The following is a 25,630-nucleotide window of genomic DNA, read 5'->3' on the forward strand; positions in this document are numbered from 1 at the left end:
TCTCTGAAAGTTTGCTAGAACTCTGCAGTGAAGCCGTCCAGGCCAGGGCTTTTTTTTGGGGGGAGTTTTTTGATTACCGTTTCAATCTCTTTTTTTGTTATGGGTCTATTTAGTTGTTCTACTTCTGATTGTGTTAGTTTAGGTAGGTAGTGTTTTTCCAGGAACTCATCCATTTCTTCTAGGTTTGCAAATTTGTTAGAGTACAATTTTTCGTAATAATCTGATATGATTCTTTTAATTTCAGTTGGGTCTGTTGTGATGTGGCCCTTCTCGTTTCTTATTCGGGTTATTTGTTTCCTTTCCTGTATTACTTTAGTCAGTCTAGCCAATGGTTTATCAATTTTGTTAATTTTTTCAAAGAACCAGCTTTTGGCTTTGTTAATTCTTTCAATTGTTCTTCTGTTCTCTAATTCATTTAGTTGAGCTCTAATTTTTATTATTTGTTTTCTTCTGGTGCCTGATGGATTCTTTTGTTGCTCACTTTCTATTTGTTTAAGTTGTAGGGACAGTTCTCTGATTTTGGCTCTTTCTTCTTTTTGTATGTGTGCATTTATCGATATAAATTGGCCTCTGAGCACTGCTTTTGCTGTGTCCCAGAGGTTTTGATAGGAAGTATTTTCATTCTCGTTGCATTCTATGAATTTCCTTATTCCCTCCTTGATGTCTTCTATAACCCAGTCTTTTTTCAGGAGGGTATTGTTCAGTTTCCAAGTATTTGATTTCTTTCCCTAGTTTTTCTGTTATTAATTTCTAGTTTTATTGCCTTGTGGTCTGAGAAGATGCTTTGTAATATTTCGATGTTTTGGATTCTGCAAAGGTTTGTTTTATGACCTAATATGTGGTCTATTCTAGAGAATGTTCCATGTGCGCTAGAAAAAAAAAGTATACTTTGCAGCAGTTGGGTGGAGAGTTCTGTATAAGTCAATGAGGTCAAGTTGGTTGATTGTTGTAATTAGGTCTTCCGTGTCTCTATTGAGCTTCTTACTGGATGTCCTGTCCTTCTCTGAAAGTGGTGTGTTGAAGTCTCCTACTATAATTGTGGAGGTGTCTATCTCACTTTTTAGTTCTGTTAAAATTTGATTTATGTATCTTCCAGCCCTGTCATTGGGTGCATAAATGTTTAATATGGTTATGTCTTCCTGATCAATTGTCTCTTTTATCATTATGTAGTGTCCTTCTTTATCCTTTGTGGTGGATTTAAGTCTAAAGTCTATTTTGTCAGAAATTAATATTGCTGCTCCTCCTCTTTTTTGCTTATTGTTTGCTTGATATATTTTTTTTCCATCCTTTGAGTTTTAGTTTGTTTGTGTCTCTAAGTCTAAGGTGTGTCTCTTGTAGGCAGCATATAGACGGATCGTGTTTCTTTATCCCGTCCGAGACTCTCTGTCTCTTTATTGGTGCATTTAGTCCATTTACTTTCAGCGTAAGTATAGATAAATAAGTGTTTAGTGTTGTCATTTTGATGCCTTCTTATGTGTGTTCTTGACAATTTCATTTTCCCACATACTTTTTTGTGCTGAGACGTTTTTCTTAGTGAATTGTGAGATCCTCATTTTCGTAGTGTTTGACTTTATGTTTGTTGAGTCGTTACATTTTTCTTGGCTTTTATCTTGAGTTATGGAGTTGTTATACCTCTTTGTGTTTACCTTATTATTTACCCCTATTTTTCTAAGTAAAATCCTGACTTGTATTGTTCTATATCGCCTTGTATCACTCTCCATATGGCAGTTCTATGCCACCTGTATTTAGTCCCTGTTTTTGATTATTGTGATCTTTTACGTATTGACTTCAGTGATTCCCTGTTATGAGCATTTTTTTTTAATTAATCTTAATTTGTTTTTGTGATTTCCCTATTTGAGTTGATATCAGGATGTTCTGTTCTGTGACCTTGTGTTGTGCTGGTATCTGATATTATTGGTTTTCTGACCAAACAATATCCTTTAGTATTTCTTGTAGCTTTGGTTTGGTTTTTGCAAATTCTCTAAGCTTGTGTTTATCTGTAAATATCTTAATTTCACCTTCATATTTCAGAGAGAGTTTTGCTGGATATATGATCCTTGGCTGGCAGTTTTTCTCCTTCAGTGCTCTGTATATGTCATCCCATTGCCTTCTTGCCTGCATGGTTTCTGCTGAGTAGTCTGAACTTATTCTTATTGATTCTCCATTGAAGGAGATCTTTCTTTTCTCCCTGGCTGCTTTTAAAATTTTCTCTTTATCTTTGGTTTTGGTAAGTTTGATGATAATATGTCTTGGTGTTTTTCTTTTTGGATCAATCTTAAACGGGGTTCCATGAGCATCTTGGATAGATATCCTTTCGTCTTTCATGATGTCAGGGAAGTTTTCTGTCAGGAGATCTTCAACTATTTTGTCCGTGTCTTCTGTCCTCCCTCCCTGTTCTGGGACTCCAATCACACGCAAGTTATCCTTCTTGATAGAGTCCCACATGATTCTTAGGGTTTCTTCATTTTTTTTAATTCTTTTATCTGATTTTTTTCCAGCTATGTTGGTGTTAATTCCCTGTTCCTCCAGATTTCCCACTCTGCATTCTAATTGCTCGAGTCTGCTCCTCTGATTTCCTATTGCGTTGTCTAATTCTGTAATTTTATTGTTAATCTTTTGGATTTCTACATGCTGTCTCTCTATGGATTCTTGCAACTTATTATTTTTTCCACTATGTTCTTGAATAATCTTTTTGAGTTCAACTGTTTTATCAGTGTGTTCCTTGGCTTTTTCTGCAGTTTGCCTTATTTCGTTTCTGATGTCTTGAAGCATTCTGTAAATTAGTTTTTTATATTCTGTATCTGATAATTCCAGGATTGTATCTTCATTTGGGAAAGATTTTGATTCTTTTGTTTGGGGGGTTGTAGAAGCTGTCATGGTCTGCTTCTTTATGTGGTTTGATATGGACTGCTGTCTCCGAGCCATCACTGGGAAAGTAGTTTTTCCAGAAAATCCGCTGACTGGGACGCTGGCTCCAGGCTCCGAAAACAGTCGCTGCTTCCCCATATTTGGTTGTTTTCCCTCTCTAAATCTGTGTTTGTTGTTCAGAGTTCGTAGATTGTTACGCATGTAATCGATTCACCTGTTTTTCTGAGTCTTTGTTGCAAAAGGGATCCGAGGTAGCGTCTACCTAGTCTGCCATCTTGGCCCCCCTCTCCCCAAAAGCTGGTTTTTTGAAAAAAATCAACAAAATTGATAAGCCACTGGGCAAACTGACAGAAGAAAAACAGGAGAGGAAGCAAATAACCCAAATAAGAAATGAGATTGGTGATATTACAACAGACCCAACTGAAACTAAAAGAATCATATTTGATTACTACGAAAAAATTTACCCTAACAAATTTGAAAATCTACAAGAAATGGATGAATTCCTAGAAACACACTACCTACCTAAACTAACACGAAAAGAGGTAGAACAAATAAATAGACCCATAACAAAATAAGAGATTGAAAAGGTAATCAAAAAACTCCCAACAAATAAAAGACCTTATCCAGACAGCTTCACTGAAGAGTTCTACCAAACTTTCAGAGAGGAGTTAACACCACTACTACTAAAGGTATTTCAGAGCATAGAAAAGGACGGAATACTACCAAACTCATTCTATGAAGCCACCATATCCCTGATACCAAAACCAGGTAAAGACACCACAAGAAAATTATAGACCTATATCCCTCATGAATGTAGATGCAAAGATCCTCAAAAAAATTCTAGCCAATAGAATTCAACAACATATCAAAAAAATAATCCACCATGACCAAGTGGGATTCATACTGGGTATGCAGGGATGGTTCAACATTAGAAAAACAATTAATGTAATCCACCACATAAATAAAACAAAAGACAAGAATCACATGATTTTATCAATTGATGCAGAAAAGACATTTAACAAAGTTCAACACCCATTCATGAGAAATACTCTCAGCAAAATAGGAATAGAAGGAAAATTTCTCAACATAATAAAGGACATTTATACAAAGCCAACAGCCAACATCACCCTAAATGGAGAGAGCCTGAAAGCATTCCCATTGAGATCGGGTACCAGACAAGGATGCCCTTTATCACCACTCTTATTCAACATTGTGGTGCAGGTCCTAGCCAGAGCAATTAGGCTAGATACAGAAATAAAGGGCATCCAGATTGGCAAGGAAGAAGTCGAAGTATTTCTATTTGCAGATGACATGATCTTATACACAGAAAACCCTAAGGATTCCTCAAGAAAACTACTGAAACGAATAGAAGAGTTCAGCAGAGTATCGGGATACAAGATAAACATACAAAAATCAGTTGGATTCCTCTACACCAACAAAAAGAACATAGAAGAGGAAATTGCCAAACCAATGCCATTTGCACTGGTCCCCAAGAAGATAAAATACTTAGGAATAAATCTTACCAGAAATGTAAAAGACTTATACAAAAAAAACTACAGTACACTTCTGCAAGAAACCAAAAGAGACTTACATAAGTGGAAAAACATACCTTGCTCATGGATAGGAAGACTTAACATAGTAAAAATGTCTATTCTACCAAAAGCCATCTATACATACAATGCAATTCCAATCCAAATCCCAACGACATTCTTTAATGAGATGGAGAAAGAAATCACCAACTTCATATGGAAGGGAAAGAGGCCCCGGATAAATAAGGCATTACTGAAAAGGAAGAACAAATTGGGAGGCCTTACTTTACCTGATTTTAGAGCCTATTATACCACCACATTAGTCAAAACAGCCTGGTACTGGTACAACAACAGATACATAGACCAATGGAACAGAATTGAGAATCCAGACATAAATCCATCCACATATGAGCAGTTGATATTTGACAAAGGCTCCAAAACAGTTAATGGGGAAAAGACAGTCTTTTTAACAAATGGTGCTGGCACAACTGGATATCCAACTGCAATAAAATGAAACAAGACCCATACCTCACTCCACGCACAAAAAAGAGCTCAAAATGGATCAAAGACCTAAATATAAAATCTGAAACAATAAAGATCATGGAAGAAAAAATATGGAGAACACTAGGAGCCCTAATACAAGGCATAAACAATATACAAAACATTATTAAGAATGCAGAAGAAAAACTAGATAACTGGGATGTCCTAAAAATCAAACAGCTATGTTCATCCAAAGACTTCACCAAAAGAGTAAAAAGATTACCAAGAGACAGGGAAAAAGTTTTTAGATGTGACATTTCCGATCAGCACCTAATCTCTAAAATGTACATTATACTGCAAAAACTCAACTACAAAAAGACAACTAGCCCAATTTAAAAATGGGCAAAATATATGAATAGACACTTCACTAAAGAAGACATTCAGGAAGGGGAGAGGGGAGGGTAGAGAGGGTTAGAAACTGGCAAAAGGGTCACGAAAGGAGAGACCGGAAGTAGGGAGCGGGGAATAAATGGGAGTATGTAGTAAGGTGTATATAAGCTTACATGTGACAGACTGACTTGATTTGTAAACTTTCACTTAAAGCACAATAAAAATTATTAAAAGAAAAGAAGACATTCAGGAATCTAACAGGTACATGAGGAAATGTTCAAGATCATTAGCCGTTAGAGAGATGCAAATCAAAACTACAATGAGATTTCATCTCACTTCAACAAGGCTGGCATTAATCCAAAAAACACAAAATAATAAATGTTAGAGAGGCTCTGGAGAGGTTGGAACACTTGTACATTGCTGATGGGAATGTAAAATGGTACAACCACTTTGGAAATCGATTTGGTGCTTCCTTGAAAATCTAGAAATAGAACTAGCAGTAGGATCCAGCAATCCCACTCCTTGGAATATATCCTAGAGAAATAAGAGCCTTTACATGAACAGATATATGCACACCCATGTTTATTGCAGCACTGTTTACAATAGCAAAAAGATGGAAGCAACCAAGGTGCCCATCAACGGATGAATGGATAAATAAATTATGGTATAGTCACACAATGGAATACTACACATCGATAAAGATCAGTGAGGAATCTGTGAAAGATTTCAAAACATGGAGGAACCTGGAAGACATTATGCTGAGTGAAATTAGTCAGTTGTAAAAGGACAAAAATTGTTTAAGACCACTATTATAAGAACTTGAGGAATAGTTCAAACAGGGAAGAATACATTCTTTTGTGGTTATGAGAAGGAGGAGGGAGGGAGGATGGGAGAGGGGTATTCAGTAATGAGGTAGTAGATAAGAACTACTTTAGGTGAAGAGAAAGACAACACGCTATACAGGGGAGGTCAGTACAACTAAACTAAACCAAAAGCAAAGAAATTTCCTGAATAAACTGAATGCTTCGAAGGCCAGTGTAGCAGGGGCAAGGGTTTGGGGACCATGGATTCAGGGGACATCTATGTCAATTGGGATAAAAAAAATCTATTAAGAAAACATTCTGCATCCCACATTGAAGAGTGGCATCTGGCGTCTTAAACGCTAGCAAGCAGCCATCTATGATGCATCAATTGGTCTCAACCCACCTGGATCAAAGGAGAATGAAGAATACCAAGGACAAAAGGTAATTATGAGCCTGAGACAGAAAGGACCACATGAACCAAAGACTACATCAGCCTGAGACCAGAACAACTAGATGGTGCCCGGCTACAACCGATGACTGCCCTGACAGGGAACACAACAGAGAACCCCTGAGGGAGCAGGAGAGCAGTGGGATGCAGACCCCAAATTCTCATAAAAGGACCAGACTTAATGGTCTGACTGAGACTACAAGGAGTCCGTTGATCATGGCCCACAGACCTTCTGTTGGCCCAGGACAGGAACCATTCCTGAAGCCAACTCTTCAGACATGGATTGGACTGGACAATGGGTTAAAGAGGGATGTTGGTTAGGAGTGAGCTTCTTGGATCAGGTGGACACTTGAGACTGTGTTGACATCTCCTGCCTAGAGGGGAGATGAGAGAGTAGAGGGGTTTAGAAGCTAATGAAATGGACACAAAAAGAGAGAGTGGAGGCAGAGAGCGGGCTGTCTCATTAAGGGGAGAGTAATTGGGAGTATGTAGCAAGGTGTATATAAGTTTTTGTGTGAGAGACTGACTTGATTTATAAACATTCACTTAAAGCACAATAATAATAATAAAAAAAATACTAAAAGCAGCTCTCTGGTTAGAAAATCAATAACATCAGATAACAAACCAAGACTGGAATACGGGACAAAGCAACCAGATGTCAACCCAGATAGGCAAATCATAAAAATAAATTAAGATAAAAACAATGCTCAATACAGGGAGATGGTGATGTCTTTATGTAAAAAATGACAACATTAAATCAATATAGAGGGACTAAAGCTGCAGTCATAGATCTTTCATCTGGAGAAGTAGTCATGCCATATAAAGAGATAAAAGGTAGGTTTAAACTTAGAAAAATAGGGGTAAATATAAAGGTAACCACTAAGGAGACTAACAATCCTACACATCAAAATAAAGTAAAAACATAAAGACTCAGCAAAAACAAAATTAAGAACAATGAAAAAGAGGGAAAGACAATATATAAAGAAAAACTACTCAGCAGAAAAAATTAAGTTGAAAAAAGAAACTGTCAACAACACACACAAAAAAGACATCAAAATGACAGCACTAAACTCATACCTATCCATAATTATGCTGAAAGTAAAGGGAGTAAAGAGACAGGGAGTGGCAGAACGGATTAAAAAAATACGATCCATCTATATATCCTGCCTACAAGAGACATACCTTAGACTTAAAAAGACACAAACAAACTAAAACTCAAAGGATGGAAAAAATATATGAAGCAAACAACAATCAAACAAGAGCAGAAGTGGTAATATTAATATCTGACAAAATAGACTTTAAACCTAAATCCACCACAGAGGATAAGGAAGGACACTATATAATGACTAAAGGGACAATATACCAGGAGGATATAACCATATTAAACATTTATGAACCCAAGGACAGGATTTCAAGATGCATAAAAAAAAAAAAAACTCTATTACATTGAAAGCGAGACAGTTCCACAATAATAGTACGAGACTTCAACACACCACTTTCGGTAAAGGACAGAACATCCAGAAGGAAGCTCAATAAAGACACAGAAGATCTAAATGCCACAATCAACCAACTTGACCTCATAGACATATACAGGACACTCCACCCAACAGCAACCAAGTATACTTTCTTTTCTAGTGCACATGGAACATTCTCTAGGATAGACCACATATTTGGTCATAAAGCAAGTCTTAACAGAATCCAAAACATCAAAATGTTACAAAGCATTCTTCTCTGACCATAAAGCTATAATAGTAGAAATCAATAACAGAAAAAGCAGGGTAAAGAAATCAAACACTTGGAAACTGAACAATCCCCTGCTCAAAAACGACTGGTTTATAGAAGAAATTAAGGATGGAATAAAATTCATAGAATCCAATGAGAATGAAAACACTTCCTATCAGAACTTTTGGGACACAGCTAAAGCAGTGCTCAGAGGTCCATTTATATCAATAAATGCACACATACAAAAAGAAGAAAGGGCCAAAATCAAAGAATTATCCCTACAACTTGAACAAATAGAGAGCAATAAAAGAAAACCTCAGCATCAGAAGAAAGCAAATAATAAAAATTAGAGCAGAATTAAATGTGATAGAGAACAGAAAAACAACTGAAAGTGGTAACAAGACCAAAAAAAAAAGGTTCTTTGAAAAGATTTTTAAAAAATCAATAAAGCATTGGCCAGTCTGAAAAAGAAAGACAGGAGATGACACATACAACCCGAATAAGAAATGAGATGGGTGATATCACAACAGACCCAACTGAAATTAAAAGAATCATATCAGATTACTACGAAAAATTGTACTCTAATGAAAATCTAGAGGAAATGGACAAACTTCTATAAACACACTACGTACCTAAACTAATGCAAACAGAAGTAGAACAATTAAATAAACCCATAACAAAAGAAGGGTTTGAAAAGATAATTTAAAAACTCACAACAAAAAAAGCCCTGGTCCTGATGGCTTAACTGGAGAATTCTACCAAAGTTTCAGAGAAGAGTTAATACCACTACTAGCAAAGGTATTTGAGAGCATAGAAAAGCATGGAATACTCCCAAACTCATTCTATGAAACCAGCATATTCCTGATACAAAAACCAGGTTAAAACACCACAAAAAAAGAAAATTACAGACCAGTATGCCTCATGAACTTAGATGCAAAAGTCCTGAAAAAAATTCTCACTAAGAAAGTCAAATAACATATCAAAAAAATAATTCACCATGACCAAGTGGGATTCATACCAGGTATGCAGGGCTGATTTAACATTAGAAACACAATATGATTCATCCTATAAATAAAAGACAAGAACCACATGACCTTATCAATTGATGCACAAAAGGCATTTGACAAAGTCCAACACCCATTCATGATAAAAAGTCTCAGTAAAATAAGAATAGGAGGGAAATTCCTCAACATAATAAAGGGGCATTTATACAAAGCCAATGGCCAACATCATCCTAAATGGAGAGAGTCTGAAAGCATTGCCTTGAGAACTGGAACTAGACAAGGATGCCCTTTATCACTGCTCTTATTCGACATGGTGGTGGAGGTCCTGGCCAGAGCAATTAGGCTAGACAAAGAAATAAAGGGCATCTGAATTGGTAAGGAAGATGTAAAAGTATTCCTATTTGCAGATGACATGATCTTATACACAGAAAACCCTAAATAATCCCCAAGAAAACTACTGAAACTAATAGAAGAGTTCAGCAGAGTATCAAGATAGATGATAAACGTAACAAAAATCAGTTGGATTCCTGTACACCAACAAAGAGAACATAAAAGAAGAAATCACCAAATCAATACCATTTACAATAGCCCCCAAGAAGATAAAATACTTAGGAATAAATCTTACCAGAGACATAAAAGACCTATACAAAAGAAAGCTACAATACTGCAAGAAAACAAAAGAGGCCTACATAAGTGGAAAAACACAGCTTGTTCATGGATAGGAAGACTCAACATTGTGAAAATGTCTATTCATCCCAATCTATAGATACAATGAGATCCCGATCCAAACTTGAATGACATTTTTTAATGAGATGGAGAAACAAATCACCAACTTCATATGGAAGGGGAAGAGGCCCTGGATAAGTAAAGCATTACTGAAAAAGAAGAACAAAGTGGGAGGCCTCGCATTACCTGATTTTAGAAACTATAATACCACCATGGAAACCCTGGTGGTATAGTGGTTAAGTGCTACGGCTGCTAACCAAAGGGTTGGCAGTTTGAATCCACCAGTCGCTCCTTGGAAACTCTATGAGGCATTCTACTCTGTTCTACAGGGTCACTATGAGAATCAATGGCAACGGGTTTGGTTTTTTTGGCTTACACCACCACAGTAGTCAAAACAGCCTGGTACTGGTACAACAATAGACACATAGATCAATGGAAGAGAATTGAGAATCCAGACATAAATCTGTCCACATATGAGCAGCTGATATTTGACAATGGCCTAAAGTCTGTTAAACGGGGAAAAGACAGTCTCCTTAACAAATAGTGCTGGCATATCTGAATATCCATCTGCAAAAAAATGAAACAAGACCCATACTTCACACCATGCACAAAAACTAACTCAAAATGGATCAAAGACCTAAATATAAAATCTAAAACAATAAAGATCATGGAAGAAAAAATAGGAACAACGCTAGGAGTCCTAATACATGGTATAAACAGTATACAAAACATTACTAACAATGCACAAACACCAGAAGAGAAACTAGGTAACCTGGAGCTCCTAACAATGAAACACTTATCCTCATCCAAAGATTTCATCAAGAGTATAAAGACTACCTACAGACTGGGAAAAAGTTTTTGGCCACGACAAATCCAGTCAACATCTGATCTCTAAAATGCACATGATGCTGCAACAACTCAACAACAAAAAGACAAATAACCCAATTAAAAAATGAACAGACACTTCACTAAAGAAGACATTCAGGCAGCTAACAGATACATGAGGAAATGCTCACGATCATTAGTCATTAGAGAAATGCAAATCATAACTACAGTATGATACCATCTCACCCCAACAAGGCTAGCATTAGTCCATAAATCACAAAATAATAAATGTTGGAAAGATTGTGGAGAGACTGGAACACTTATACACTGCTGGTGGGAATGTACAATGGTACCACCACTTTGGAAATCCATTTGGGGCTTCCTTAAAAAGCTAGAAATAGAAGTATCATAAGATCAAGAAATCCCACTCCTTGGAATATATGCTAGAGAAATAAGAGCCCTCACATGAATAGATATATGCATACCCATGTTCACTGCACCACTGTTTACAATAGCAATAAGATGGAAGCAACCAAGGTGCCCATCAACAGATGAATGGATAAATAAATTATGGTATATTCACATAATGGAAATACTACCCAATGATTAAGAACAGTGATGAATCCATGAAACATAACATGGAAGAATCTGGAAGGCATTATGCTGAGTGAAATTAGTCAGTTGCAAAAGGACAAATATTGTATGAGACCACTATTATAAGAACTCAAGCAAAAGTTTCAACACAGAAGAAAATATTCTTTGATAGTTACGAAGGTGGGGTGGGAGGGAGAGGGATATCCACTAATTAGATAGTAGATAGGAACTATTTTAGGTAAAGGGAAAGACAACGAACAACATAAGGCAAGTCAGCACAACTGGACTAAAACAAAAGCTAAGAAGTTTCCTGAATACAACCAAACGTTTCAAAGGTCAGAGTAGCAGGGACGGGGGCTTGGGGGCCAGGGTGTCAGGGGACATCTAGGTCAATTGGCATAACAAAATGTATTAAGAAAACATTCTGCATCCCACTTTGGTGAGTGGTGTCTGGGGTCTTAAATGCTAACAAGCAGCTATCTAAGATGCATCAATTGGTCTCAACCCACATGGAACAAAGGAGAATGAGGAACACCAAAAACACAGTGTAATTATGAGCCCAAGAGACAGAAAGGGCCACATAAATCAGACTACATCAGCCTGAGACCAGAAAAACTAGATGGTGCCTGGCTACCACCAATGACTGCCCTGACAGGGAACACAACAGAGAATCCCTAAAGGAGCAGGAGAGCAGTGGGATATAGACTTCAAATTCTGGTAAAAAGACCAGGCTTAATGGTCTGACTGAGACTAGAAGGACCCCAGAGGTCATGGTCCCCAGACCTTCTGTTAGCCCAAGACAGGAACCATTTCCAAAGCCAACTCTTCAGACAGGGATTGGACTGGACTATGGGATAGAAAATGATACTGATGAGGAGTGAGCTTCTTGGCTCAAGTAGACACATGAGACTATGTTGGCAGCTTCTGTCTGGAGGCGAGATGAGAAGGCAGAGGGGGACAGGAGCTGGTTGAATGGATGCGGGGAATACAGGAAGGAGAGGGGGAGCCTGGTGTCACATTAAGGGGAGAGCAGCTAGGGTTACATAGCAAGGTGTGTATATGTTTTTGTATGAGAGGCTGAATTGAATTGTAAACTTTCCCTTAAAACACATGAAAGAAAATTTTTAAAAAAAGGCACAAAGCCTTCCTCAAAGCACCATTGGCATCTACCCTCCCTGGAGAGGAGGTCTTTCGTTGGCAAAATGGCAGCCTCATCCTTGAGTATGAGGGCTTAGGTAGCTGCAATATATACCTCCATCCAAGGTATTTTGGATCTTCTGGCAATTGTCCACTGTGGTAAGAAATAGCAGGATCAAGAAAATCTAAGAGGTAAAAGGACCAAAATCCTTGTTTAGGGGAGGGAAACACTGTTATGAAGACAGGTTTAAGAAATAGCCTCCATTTGCTGCTGGAGCCTGGCACATATTCTAAAAGAAGGACAGAAGTGTCACTGCAGGGTTTGATTGTGTCACAGTTACCTCTCAGCAGTGGTGTACCAAGTACAGGGCAGAGGTAGCAGGCCACCCTGGGTGCAGGCAATAAGGGATGCATTTTCTACAGAGGATTAAAAAATAATAACAGAGCCAACTAAAAATTAGTCTGCTCTTTACTATTACCACACATTGTCAATTTTAAACAATGTCCACCCAGGTGAAGTACTCCCCCCACCTTACAGGCCTCCAACTCTCGAGGGACAGCATTTGGGCTATAGTATATACACCCTCTTGTCTGAACCCTCTTGTGGTTCCCCACCGTGTATAAAAAAAATATGTAAGCACCTCAACTAACAGTCAAATCTCCCACCTCAGGATCTGGCCTCAGACTTAAGTCCATCTCCTCCCAACCCTACTAAAAAAAAAAAAAAAAAAAAAACCTACTACTATACTGTAATTCCCTACCACCACCACACCCTCCTACCCAGTTCCCTCTATCTGGAAAGCCATTCCACTGTCCTCCCCCCCACACCACCACCACTGTATGTCTTAAGCCCTATCCATCCTCTTTTAAGGCTCAGCTCAAAGGCCATTTACCCCAGATCTTAGCCAAGGCACTGTCCCTACTTAAGCACAACTGACTGTCTCTCTCATTTTTCCCCATTTCCCAGTGTCCTGTGGAAAGAATTTTGCAGTCTGCTGTGGATTATCATTCTTTGTGCTTGTGAAAGTCTTCTTTTCTAAACCATGGGCTCCTGCAGGCTCTTCAATGTATTACTCTTCTGAGGCCTGTCCACACCAAGAAATGGAGGGTAGATTGAATAGAAAGACTGCAACAAGCTGTACCACAGCAAGGTGTTCCACAACACTCTAGAAACTAGACACATCAACGGAGCTGCTAATGCAGCTGGATCTTCCTAAGAACTGGAGACCTCATGGAGATGGGCAAAGCTAGCAGTTCTCCAGATCTTCTCAGTTCCTCTGCCTCTGCCTCCATTATAGGGCAGCTAAAATATTCTCAGTGCCTCAAAATGCCCCCATAGACTTCTGCATGTCCTGTGATCTCAGACAATGGGATCAGTCAGTGCTCAATTATAACCTGCTCCTCTTCCATCCCTCCCTACACCCTGGCAACTATTCTCCCCTCCAGAGGGACAGAGTTCACCATTTTCTCTTCAGTGGCCAACCAGTTTCACAACAATGCAACTGAGTTCTAGTAGCTTCATGTAGACATTTACCCCTCATTGTGTCCTCTACGGCCAGCAGCTGGAAAACCTCCATGACTGAAAGCTAATTGCTCTGAAAGAGCTGGAGTCTCGGCTTGGACCCTAGTTTCATCCATTTCACTCAGCAGCACACTTCTTTTCTAAACACTCACTTGCACCTCCATGGCCTTTTGAAAGAGGCCATGTCCACAGGAAAGCAGCGGCTGGCCCTTGGCCAACATGCCAGCTCCAGAGGATCTTCATGCCAACATGTAAAGGTACCTTGTCAGTGGGAAAGGACCAGGACTAAACTTCTTGCCTTGCTTTATTTTTTTAACTTTTTATCTTGAAATAATTATAGATTCACAGAAAGTTACAAAAATAGTACAGAGAAGGCCCATGTACTGTTCACCCAGTTTCCCCAAAGGTTACATCTTACGTAATTTAAGATCAAAGCCAAGAAACTGACATTGCAATAACCCAGCATTTATTCAGATTTCACCACATTCATCTCCTTCCTTGACCTCTCAACACCCCTAACCTCTGGCAACCACTAAGCTATTATCTACCTCTACAGTCTTGTAATTTCAAAAATGTTTTATATACAGAATATAACATTTTAGTATTGGTTTTTATCATTAAGCATAATTCCCTGGAGATCCATCCAAGCTGTTGGGTATGAATAGTCTGTTTCTTTTTATTACTGAATGGTATTCCATGGGATAGATATAACACAGTTTGTTTAACCAGTGACCCACTGAAAGACATCTAGACTGATTCCAGTTACTGGAAGTTACAAATAAAGTTGCTGCGAGTATTCATGTGCAAATTTTTTTTTATTGTGCTTTAGGTGAAGGTTTACAGGGCAAATTAGTTTCTCATTAAACAATTAATACACATATTGTTTTGTGACATTGGTTGCCAACCCCGAGACGTGACAACACTCCCCTTCTCAAACTTGGGTTCCTTATTTCCATTTATCCGGCTTTCCTGTCTCCTCCTGTCTTCTTGTCCTTGCCCCTGGGCTGGTATGCCCATTTACTGTCATGTATGGTTGAGCTATGTGTATTATTGTTTGTTTTATAGGCCTGTCTAATCTTTGGCTGAAAGGTGAACCTCAGGAGTGACTTCACTACTGAGTTAAAAGGGTGTCTGAGGGCCATACTCTGAGGGTTTCTCCAGTCTCCATCAGAAAACAAGTTTGGTCTTTTTTTTTTTGAGTTTGAATTTTGTTCTACATTTTTATCCAGCTCTGTCCAGGACCCTCTACTGTGATCCTTGTCACAGCAGTCAGTGGTGGTAGCTGGGCACCATTTAGTTGTGCTGGATTCAGTCTGGTGGTGGCTGTGGTCCATTAGTCCACTAATCTTTCCCTTGTGTCTTTGGCTTTCTTCATTCTCCCTTGCTCCAGACATAGTGGGACCAGTAGATGTATCCTAGAAGGCCACTCACAAGCTCATGTACAAATTTTTGTGTGACCATAAATTTTCATTTCCCTAGAGTTAATGACCAAGGGTGTAATTTCTGAATCATACAGTAACTGCATGTTCAGTTTTTTAAGAAACTGTCAAAGTGCTTTCCACAGTGGCTGTGCCATATCGCATGCCCACTACCAACGTCTGAGTGATCTTATTTCTTCACAAGCTAACCGGCCAATTTTATTTTAGCTGTTCTAATAGGTATGTGGAGTCCTGGTGGCGCAGTGGTTAAGAATAGGGCTGCTAACTGAAAGGTCAGCAGTTCAAATCCACTAACTGCTCCTTGGAAACCCTATGGGAAAGTTGTACTCTGTCCTATAGGGTTGCTATGAGTCAGAATTGACTCAATGGCAACGGGTTTGTTGTTTTTAGTAATAGATATATAGTAATATCTCACTGTGATCTTCATTTTAATTTCCCTAATGGCTAATAATGTTGAACATCTTTTCATGTACTTATTTGTCAATCGTATATCCCCTTCTGTGAAATGTCTGTTCATGTCTTTGTTCCATTTTCTAATGGGATTGTTTGTTTTCTTACTGTTGAGTTTTCAGAATTCTTTAAATATTCTAAAAATGAATCTTTTGTCAGATAGGTTATTTGCAAACACTTTCTCCCTACACATAGCTTGTCCTTTTATCTTCTTGACAGGGTCTTTTGCAGAGCATTTAAAAAAATTTTTTTGGAATACTTCCCAAGATGGTGATGCGAGGTCATCTTAAATCTCCTTCTACAATTATAGGAAATAAACAACAAGATAGCACCAACAAGGAGATAGAATTGTGAATGCAGAACCCTAAAAGCCAACCTAACAACTAGTTGGGAACTGAGAGAGAAAAGAAAACAACAGATAAGGTAAGTTTTATCTTTCTCTGTCACCTGGGAAACTCATCAGCCTAACCCCTAAGGCAGTGAAACCATAGCAGGCTGCTGCTGGACATAAAAAAAAAAACTCAGGAATAAAAACAGCCCCTGATAAGAGGCTGATCATGGGACACAAATACAATAAGAGAAGTCAGCTCCCTAGGAGCCAAAAGGAACCCTGGTGGCATAGTGGTTAAGAGCTCAGCTGCTAATCAAAAGGTTAGCAGTTCGAATCCACCAGCTCTCCTTGGAAACCCTATGGGGCAGTTCTACTCTGTCCTACAGAGCCACTATGAGTCAGAATCTACCCAACAGCAATGGGTTTAGGAGCCAAAATGAGGCAGTAAAACTTATGCTGACATCCAACTGAGAGGAACAGAGAAGATTCCTGTCTCAAATGGAAAAGCCTGGTACCACCCTCAATTAGAGACTTAAAACTTTCAGAGTAAAGGAAAAGAGGAGGGGCTGGAGAGCTGTGCTCCAAACAAAATGCACATGCTGCATTAAAAGGATAGAGAATCTACCTGAGGGCTTTGGAATAAGACTGGAGAGTTGTGTTGGCTGGGAAAGAGGGAGGGCTGCAAACTCCCCTAGATTACCTGACTGGAAGGCACCAAATCAAACAAAGGTGTTCTTACCTTCCCCAAGGCTGTGAAATCTCACACTCTGCATAGTAATTCTGACAAAGTGCTAACTGCTGGAATAACCATACAACTAGAGCGCCTCCTAGGGGAACTTAGAGGAAGCAAAAAAAACAAAAAACAAATAACAGAGTTTAAAAAAAAAACACTTTTGGGGAAAGAGGAGACCCTGCAACCCAGAATTACCACAACAGAGTATTCAAATGCCCAGGTTCAACAAAAAATTTTAAGATATACAGGAAGGCAAGAGAAGATGGACCAATTTAAAGAACAGAATGAAGAAGTAGAAATAACTCTCAGGAAAGTAAGGATAATAGAAAAAATAGAGAACTTCCAAAAAACAAATATAAATATGTTCAAAGAATTCAAAGATCACACAAACAACATATTAATGGAGATAACAAAGCAGTATAAGAATCTTAATAAAGAGATAGAAAACAGAAAAGAAAAATATTCAAGTTGAGGAACATAATAACTGAACAGGAAAATGCAAGGGAGGGATAAAACAATAGATTAGAGCAGTCAGAAGAAAGAGTAAGCGAACTGGAGGATAAAACAACTGAACTTACTGAATCCCAAGAGAAAATAAAGAAAACTGAACAAACCCATATGGAATTTTGGGACACAATCAAGAGAACACATTTATGTATTATGAGGATTCCAGAAGATGAGGAAATAAACAAAGGAACAGAAAAGAACATTTGAAAAAACTGCAGCACAAAACTTCCCAGGCCTGAATAAGGAAATGAACCTGCAAATCCAAGAAGCTTGGTAATCTCCAAATAGAATGAATCTAAAGAGATAGCCACCAAAACACATTGTAATCAAACTCCTCAAGACCAAAGGTAAGGAAAAAAAAACTTGAAAACAGGAAGACAAAAGCACAAATAACATTTAAGGGGTACTCAATAAGATTAAGTACCAACTTCTCCACAGAAACCTTTGAGGCCAGGAGGCAGTGGAAAGATATATACAAAGCACTGAAAGAAAAGAACTGTCAACCAAGAATTCTTTACCCAGCAAAACAAGCAAACAAAAAATCCCATTGCCATTGAGTCGATTAAAAAATGAGGGCATATTCAAGACATTCCCAGACAAGTAAAACTTGTCAGAATTCATAACTACCAGACCTGCATTGCAATAATTGTTAAAGGGTATCCTTCAAGTAGAAAAGAAAAAACACTAGACAACTACCTGATCCACTACAAGGAAAGAAAACTAAAAAATAAAGGAGAGATTGCCAATAAAGGTATTGGACCAAAAAAAGCCAAAAAGGCCTGTAGCAAGGTATTTTCAATGGGCAAATTTAATTGTTATGTGTTACAAGCTAAATAGCAACAAATGTGTAAGAAGTAAGTACAACATTATCCTAACAAAGAATTTATAATGATATGATAAACGATACAGTAACAGAGATGGGGGAGGGAAGAGAGAATTAGGACTAGAGCTTAAATATGTTAAAATTGTATGTTACTTACCATCTGTATGTTAATTGTAGGTATCAAGATGAAATATGTTGTTGTAAATATAAGGCCTCAACTGAAATTTTTATGGTAACCACTAAGAAAATATTTTTTAAAAATATGCACAGAAGGTAAGAAGGAAGAAACCAGACTCAATACAAGAAAGCAACTTATCACATATAATGACAAAATTCCCAGAAAGGTAAAACAAAGAAATTACAAGACACACAAAAAACAAATAACAAAATGAAAGAAGTAAGTTCTTCCATAACAATAATTACCTTAAGTGTATATGGACTAAATTGTCAATGCAAAAGGTAGAGAGTAGCAGGACAAATAAGAAAACATGATCTATCATATGCTATCTAAAGAGACACATCTTAGGCCCAAAGACCCAAACGGACTGAAAGTGAAAGGATGGAAAAGAATATTCCATGCAAATAATAACCAAAAGAGAGCAAGGGTAACCATACTGATATCAGATAAGATACACTTTAAGCCAAAATCTGTGATAAGAGATGAAAAGAAAAATCCATCAAGAAAATGTAACAATCATAAATATATATCCACCCAACATCAAGGCACCAAAATATATAAAGTAAATACTGAGAGAACTGAAAGGAGCAATAGACAACTCTACAACAGTAGTGGACTTCAACACACCACTGTCAACACTGGACAGAACTTCCAGGAAGAAGATCAGTAAGGAAATAGAGGACTTGAACAAAACCATAAACAAATTAGATCTAATAAATATGTACAGAACTCTCCACCCAACATCAAAACAATACACATTTATCTCCAGTGCACATGGGACATTCTCTGGGACATACCATATGTTAGGCCATGAAACAAGATGCCACAAATTTTTTTTAAAACTGAAATGTTACAAAGTATCTTCTCTGATCACAAAAGAATAATACTAGAAATTAATAATACAAAAAAATAGAAAACACATAAAAATGTGGAAACTAACATACTATTAAACAACCAATGGGTTAAGGAAGAAATAAAAAATGAATTAAAAAAATGCTTGGAGTTAAATGAAAATGAAAACATACCAACACCTATGAGATACAGCCAAGGTAGTCATTAGAGGGAAATTTATAGCAATAAATGCATATATCAAAAAAGAGGACACTTCACAAATCAGCAGTCTAACTCTACAGCATGAAAACCTAGGAAAAGAAGAGTAAACTAACCCCATACCTATCAGAAGACAGAAAACAATAAAGATCAAAGCAGAAATAAATGAAATAGAGAATAGAATAGAGAAAAACAATAAAACCTAAGCTGGTTCCTTGAAAAGATCAATAAAATTGGCAAACCTTTAGCTAGACTTTCAAAGAAAAAAAGGTGAGAGGTTGCAAATAACAAAAATTAGAAATGAAATACAAAAGATGCAACAGAAAAAAGATTGTAACAGAGTATTATGAAAAGTTGTACACCAACAAATTAGAAAACTTCAATAAGATGCAAAAATTCCTAGAAGAAAGTAACCTACTGACAGTCCTGGAGATGCTGCTCCCGCCATGGGGACAGCAGCAGAAGAGGTGGCCTGCTTTCAGAGACGCAGTCTGTTCTGGTTCACGGTCATCACCCTCTCCATGGGCTACTACACGTGGGTGTCTTCTGGCCCCAGAGTATCCCCTATCAGAGCCTGAGTCCCCTGGGCCCCTTCACTCAGTACTTGGTGGACCACCATCAGACCCTCAAGCACAATGGGTATTGGCTTGCCTGCCTGATTCACGTGGGACAGTCCTTTTATGCCATGGTATTATGCGAGTATAAAGGCATCTCAGATGGCTGGGCTCAGCTACTCTGGTTCATACAGACTTTCCTCTTTGGAATAGCATCTCCCTCCATCTTGATTGTTTACAGACCAAAGTGCCAAAAGCAGACTTAAGGAAGACATCTTAAAGCTTTCTCTGCACTTTGACATTTGACCCCACCTTTTTATTTATTTATTTATTTAATTTAGGGCAGGGGGAGTGGTGGTGCAGCGTTTACGTGATCTTTCTACTTTCTAGAAAGTTTCTTTCAAAGCTATTCAAGACCATCTAGTTTGGTTAGTTATTCATTGGAGCCCTGGCATAGTGGTTAAGAGCTTGGCTGCTAACTAAAATGTCAGCAGTTTGAATCCACCAGCCACTCCTTGGAAACCCCATGGGGCGGTACTACTCTGTCCTCTAAGGTCACTGTGATTCGGAATCAACTCAGCAGCAATGGGTTTGGGTTTTGGGGGGTTTACTTATTCATTATTCTTTCATATGCTGTTGTTGAGCTTGAGTAGACCACACGTTATTTAACAGAGAAGTAGGGAAAGATTTTAGCACTTCAATTCCACAGACTAACCTCTTGGCATAGTACTTCGAGCTGTCTTCTTGAGGACCTTGGCTGTGTTGATACTCTCCCCATCAACTGGGTTAAGAACCTAGCAGTTGCTTTGGTGCTTTCCTCTTTTGTATCTCCCTGGGCAGGATGGAAAAGTTCTTCTGTCACTTCAGGACATCCTTCCCATTCCCAGTGCAGCCACTCTCCTCCAAGGCCTTTCTCACTACCTGGACCATGGTAGCAGCCTCCTAATTTCTGGGTTTTCTGCACTTCACTGGGCTACAGAACTAATTTTTCCAAACTCATGCTTAAACAAAGTGACTCCCCTGCCCACATACATTCAGGTCCTCCTCCTGGCCTGCAAAATAAAGTCCAGACACACCTTAACCTGATACTTACGTGATACTGTCTTAATTTTCCAACTTTATCACTCCCACTACTATTTAAGTAAAGCTCTACTTTCTAGATAATCCAGGCTACCTGCTAGTCCCCCACATACTGAATTTGTCTGTTGGCATACCTTTGCTCCTGCCTTCTGATTACAACATCTTACCCTCGCCTCCACCATCTTAGATCTCCTTTCTCAAAAATGTTTCCATCTTTCTGGACCAAGATAGAGTGACCTTTCCACAGCACATCAATTCCGAAAACATTTATTAGGCACCTGTAAGGCAAGATTTGAGCTCTCAAACATCAGAGAAAGAAAGAAGACAAGGGAGTGTCTGGGTGGGGCAGGCTGAGATATTAGCTCCCCTTACATAAAGGATATGTGTAGAACCCAAAGGAGATGACTGGGGAGGGCTGTGCCTAGATCCTTCCCTCCACAGGGCCCTGGGGACCCCACTGTGCTCTGAGTGTGTTTGCTTGGTGTTGGGGTCCAGTGGTCACTGCCAGATTGCTCGTTAAGTCAGTAGCACATCTTAGCTAGATTTTCCCCTCAGCCCAGACCCACTGCATGCAGACTGATTCCCTACCAGTGTTTATTGAACAGACAAAGGAAAGCGCCTCTGATTCCACTTTTCATTCATTTGGTATCATTCCAGTTTTCATGTGAAAAGAGCAGAACCCACTCAATGTACCCTTATCTGAAAGGAAAGCCCAAAACTGTCCTTGACTGGAAGTCCCACCTTTCTGTGGGTCCCCTGGTGGGAAACCTGTTATTGTTTTCACACTTTCTTGTTCTCTATCACTTTCTCCAGTCTATGGGTATCTTTCCCCAGCTCTGGCTTACTCAAATACACAGACATTCCTGTCCTAGAGATTCTAGCCCATGGGTCACCCAGCTAGTTACTACCTCTCCCGTTCATCTAGTTATACCTTATTACTACTGACTGGTTGTGGGGGGGTGCACTTTGTCCCCTTACCCTAGTAGAAGGACCACCCACTGCTCAAGGCCATTAGGGCTATTTTCTTGCAGGCTGATGTGCTTTTTCTCTGGAAACCAGTCCTTGTTCTCCTTCCATGGTATGGTGGAGTGGGATAGGTTATTTGTATTAAGCACACATTTATGAGAATTACTTTGCTCCCCAAAAAGCTCCAAGTAAAAATACAATGCCGAAAGATTATGAGCCATGAATTATTTCTAGTGTACATATATTTCTGCACTATCTCTGTCTTTCCCTGTTGCTCTTGTGATTAAGGGATTGCTAAAGTAAGGAAAAAGATCTTTGACCTTGAGGTTAAACATTATGGGGATCCAACCTAGATTTTTTAAAGTATGGCCCTCTCCAAGGAGCAGTAACTATGATGGAAGTATTAGTGTGGAAGTATTAGTGGTGGCAGATTATTGAATGAAAGGGATTAACTGGAATAAAATGCTGTGAATTGTCTCACCAAAAAAAAAAAAAAGTAACCTAAACTACCACCATGTGTCTGTCAGTTTGTCGTGCTGTGGGGGCTTGCATGCTGCTGTGATACTGGAAGCTTTGCCACCAGTGTCTCAAATATCAGCAGGGTTACCCTTGGTGGACAAATTTCAGTGGAGCTTCCAGACTAAGACAGACTAGGAAGGAGGACGTGGCAGTCTAATTCTGAAAACAATTGGTCACTATATCAGAACATTGTCTGATATAGTGCCTGAAGATGAGCTTCTCAGGTTGGAAGGCACTCAAAATACGACTGGGGAAAAGCTGTCTCATCAAAGTAAAGTCAACCTTCATGACTGGGGAAAAGCTGACTCCTCAAAATAAAGTCAACCTCTAAGAACTATTTTAGGTGAAGGGAAAGACAACACACAATACAGGAGAGGTCAGCGAAACTGGAATAAACCAAAAGCAAAGAAGTTTCCTGAATACAACCAAACACTTCGAAGGACAGAGTAGAAGGGGCGGGGGTCTGGGGAACATGGTTTCAGAGGACATCTAAGTCAATTGACATAACAATATGTATTAAGAAAACATTCTGCTTCCTACTTTGATGAGTGACATCTGGGGTCTTAAACACTAGCAAGCAGCCATCAAAGATGCATCAACTGGTCTCAACCCACCTGGAGCAAAAGAGAATGAAGAACACCAAAGACACAAGGTAATTATGAGCCCAAGAGACAGAAAGGGCCACATAAATCAGGGACTACATCAGCCTGAGACCAGAACAACTAGATGGTGCCCAGCTACAACTGATGACTGCCCTGACAGGGAACACAACAGAGAATCCCTGAGGGAGCAGGAGAACAGTGGGATGTAGACCTCAAATTCTCATAAAAAGACCAGACTTAATGTCTGACTGGGACTAGAAGGACCCCAGAGGTCATGGTCCCTGGACCTTCTGTTAGCCCAAGACTGGAACCATTCCCAAAGTCAACTCTTCAGACAGGGATTAGACTGGGCTGTAAGACAGAAAATGATACTGGTGAGGAGTGAGTTTCTTGGCTCAAGTAGACACATGAGACTATGTGGGCAGCTTCTGTCTGGAGAGGAGATGAGAATGCAGAGGGGGACAGGAGCTGGCTGAATGAACACAGGGAATACAGTGTGGAGAGGAGGAGTGTGCTGTCTCATTAGGGGGAAGGCAACTAGGAGCACATAGCAAGGTGTGTATAAGTTTCTGTATGAGAGACTGACTTGATTTGTAAACTTTCACTGAAAGTACAATTTAAAAATAAATAAATAAAGTCAACCTTAATGACAGGGTGGATTTAAGCTTTCAGAACCTTCATTTGCTGATGTGGCAAGACTAACCATGAGAAGAAACAGCTACAAACATCCATTAATAATCAGAACATGGAATGTATGAAGTATCAATCTAGGAAAATTGGAAGTCATCAAAAATGAAATGGAACGCGTAAAGATCGATATCCTAGACATTAGTGAGCTGAAATGGACTGGTATTGGCCATGTTGAATTGGACAATCACATGGTCTACTATGCCGGGAATAACAAATTGAAGCGAAATGGCATCTCGTTCATTGTCAAAAAGAACATTTCAAGATCTATCCTGAAGTACAACACTGTCAGTGACAGGATGATATCCATATACCTACAAGGAAGTCCAGTTAATATGATTATTATTCAAATTTACATGCTAACCACTAAGGACAAAGATGAAGAAATTGAAGATTTTTACCAATGTCTGCAGTTTGAAATTGATCAAGCATGCAATCAAGATGCATTGATAATTACTATTGATTGGAATGTAAAAGCTGGAAACAAAGAAGGCCTAGTAGTTAGAAAGTATGGCGTTGGTGATAGAAATGACGCTGGAGATCACATGATAGAATTTTGCAAGACCAACGACTTCTTCACTGCAAATACCTTTTTTCAACAATGTAAGTGGTGACTATACACGTGAACCTTACCAGATGGAATACACAAGAATCAAATTGACTACATCTGTGGAATGAGACAATGGACATGCTCAATTATCATCAGTCAGAACAAGGCCAGCGGTGACTGTGGAAGAGACCATCTATTGCTCACATGCAAGTTGAAGTGCAAGTTGAAGAAAATCAGAACAATCCACGAGAGCCAAGATATGACCTTTAGTATATCCCACCAAAATTTAGAGACCATCTCAAGAATAGATTTGACCCAAAGAACACGGATGACCGAAGGCCAGCTGAGTTGTGCAATGACATCAAGGACATCACACATGAAGAAAGCAAGAGGTCATTAAAAAGACAGGAAAGAAAGAAAAAAACAAAATGGATGTCAGAAGTGACTCTGAAAGATGCTCTTGAACATAGAGCAGCTAAAGCAAAAGGAAGAAACGATAAAGCAAAATAGCTGAACAGAAGATTTCAAAGGGTGGCTTGAGAAGACAAAGTATTATAAAGAAATGTGCAAAAACCTGAAGACAGAAAACCAAAAGGGAAGAACATGCTCAGCATTTCTCAATCTGAAAGAACTTAGGAAAAAATTCAAGCCTCGAGTTGCAATACTGAAGGATTCTACAGGGAAAATATTAAATGACACAGGAAACATCAAAAAAAAAAAAAAAAAAAAAGACAGGAGGAATATATAGTCACTGTGCCAAAAAAGAACTTATTGACATTCAGCCATTTCAGGAAGTAGCATATGATCAAGAACCAATGTTAACTGAAGGAAGAAGTCCAAGCTGCACTGAAGGCATTGGCAAAAAACAAGGCTCCAGGAATTGATGGAATACTAATTGAGATGTTTCAACAAACAGATGTAGCACTGGAGGTGCTTACTCATCTATGCCAAGAAATTTGGAAGACAGCTACCTGCCCAACTTCCTAAAAAAGATCCATATTTGTATCCATTCCAAAGAAAGGTGATCCAAAAGAGTGTGGAAAGCATCGAACAATATCATTAATATCACATGCAAGTAAAATTTTGCTGAAGATGATTCAAAAGCAGTTGCAG

The 25,630-nt window shown here is 38.8% G+C and overlaps 1 protein-coding gene and 1 pseudogene across 2 annotated transcripts in view; one reads left to right on the top strand and one right to left on the bottom strand.

The window, feature by feature from the left end:
- The window catches only part of ZC4H2 (zinc finger C4H2-type containing), a 64,593-nt gene that overhangs the window by 21,912 nt on the left and 17,051 nt on the right, over positions 1-25,630 (bottom strand). The window lies entirely within an intron of this gene.
- LOC126069462 (transmembrane protein 254-like) lies at positions 20,006-20,379 on the top strand (annotated as a pseudogene).

The sequence above is a fragment of the Elephas maximus genome, chromosome X (genome assembly GCF_024166365.1).
Source record: "Elephas maximus indicus isolate mEleMax1 chromosome X, mEleMax1 primary haplotype, whole genome shotgun sequence".
Taxonomy (NCBI): Eukaryota; Metazoa; Chordata; class Mammalia; order Proboscidea; family Elephantidae; genus Elephas; species Elephas maximus.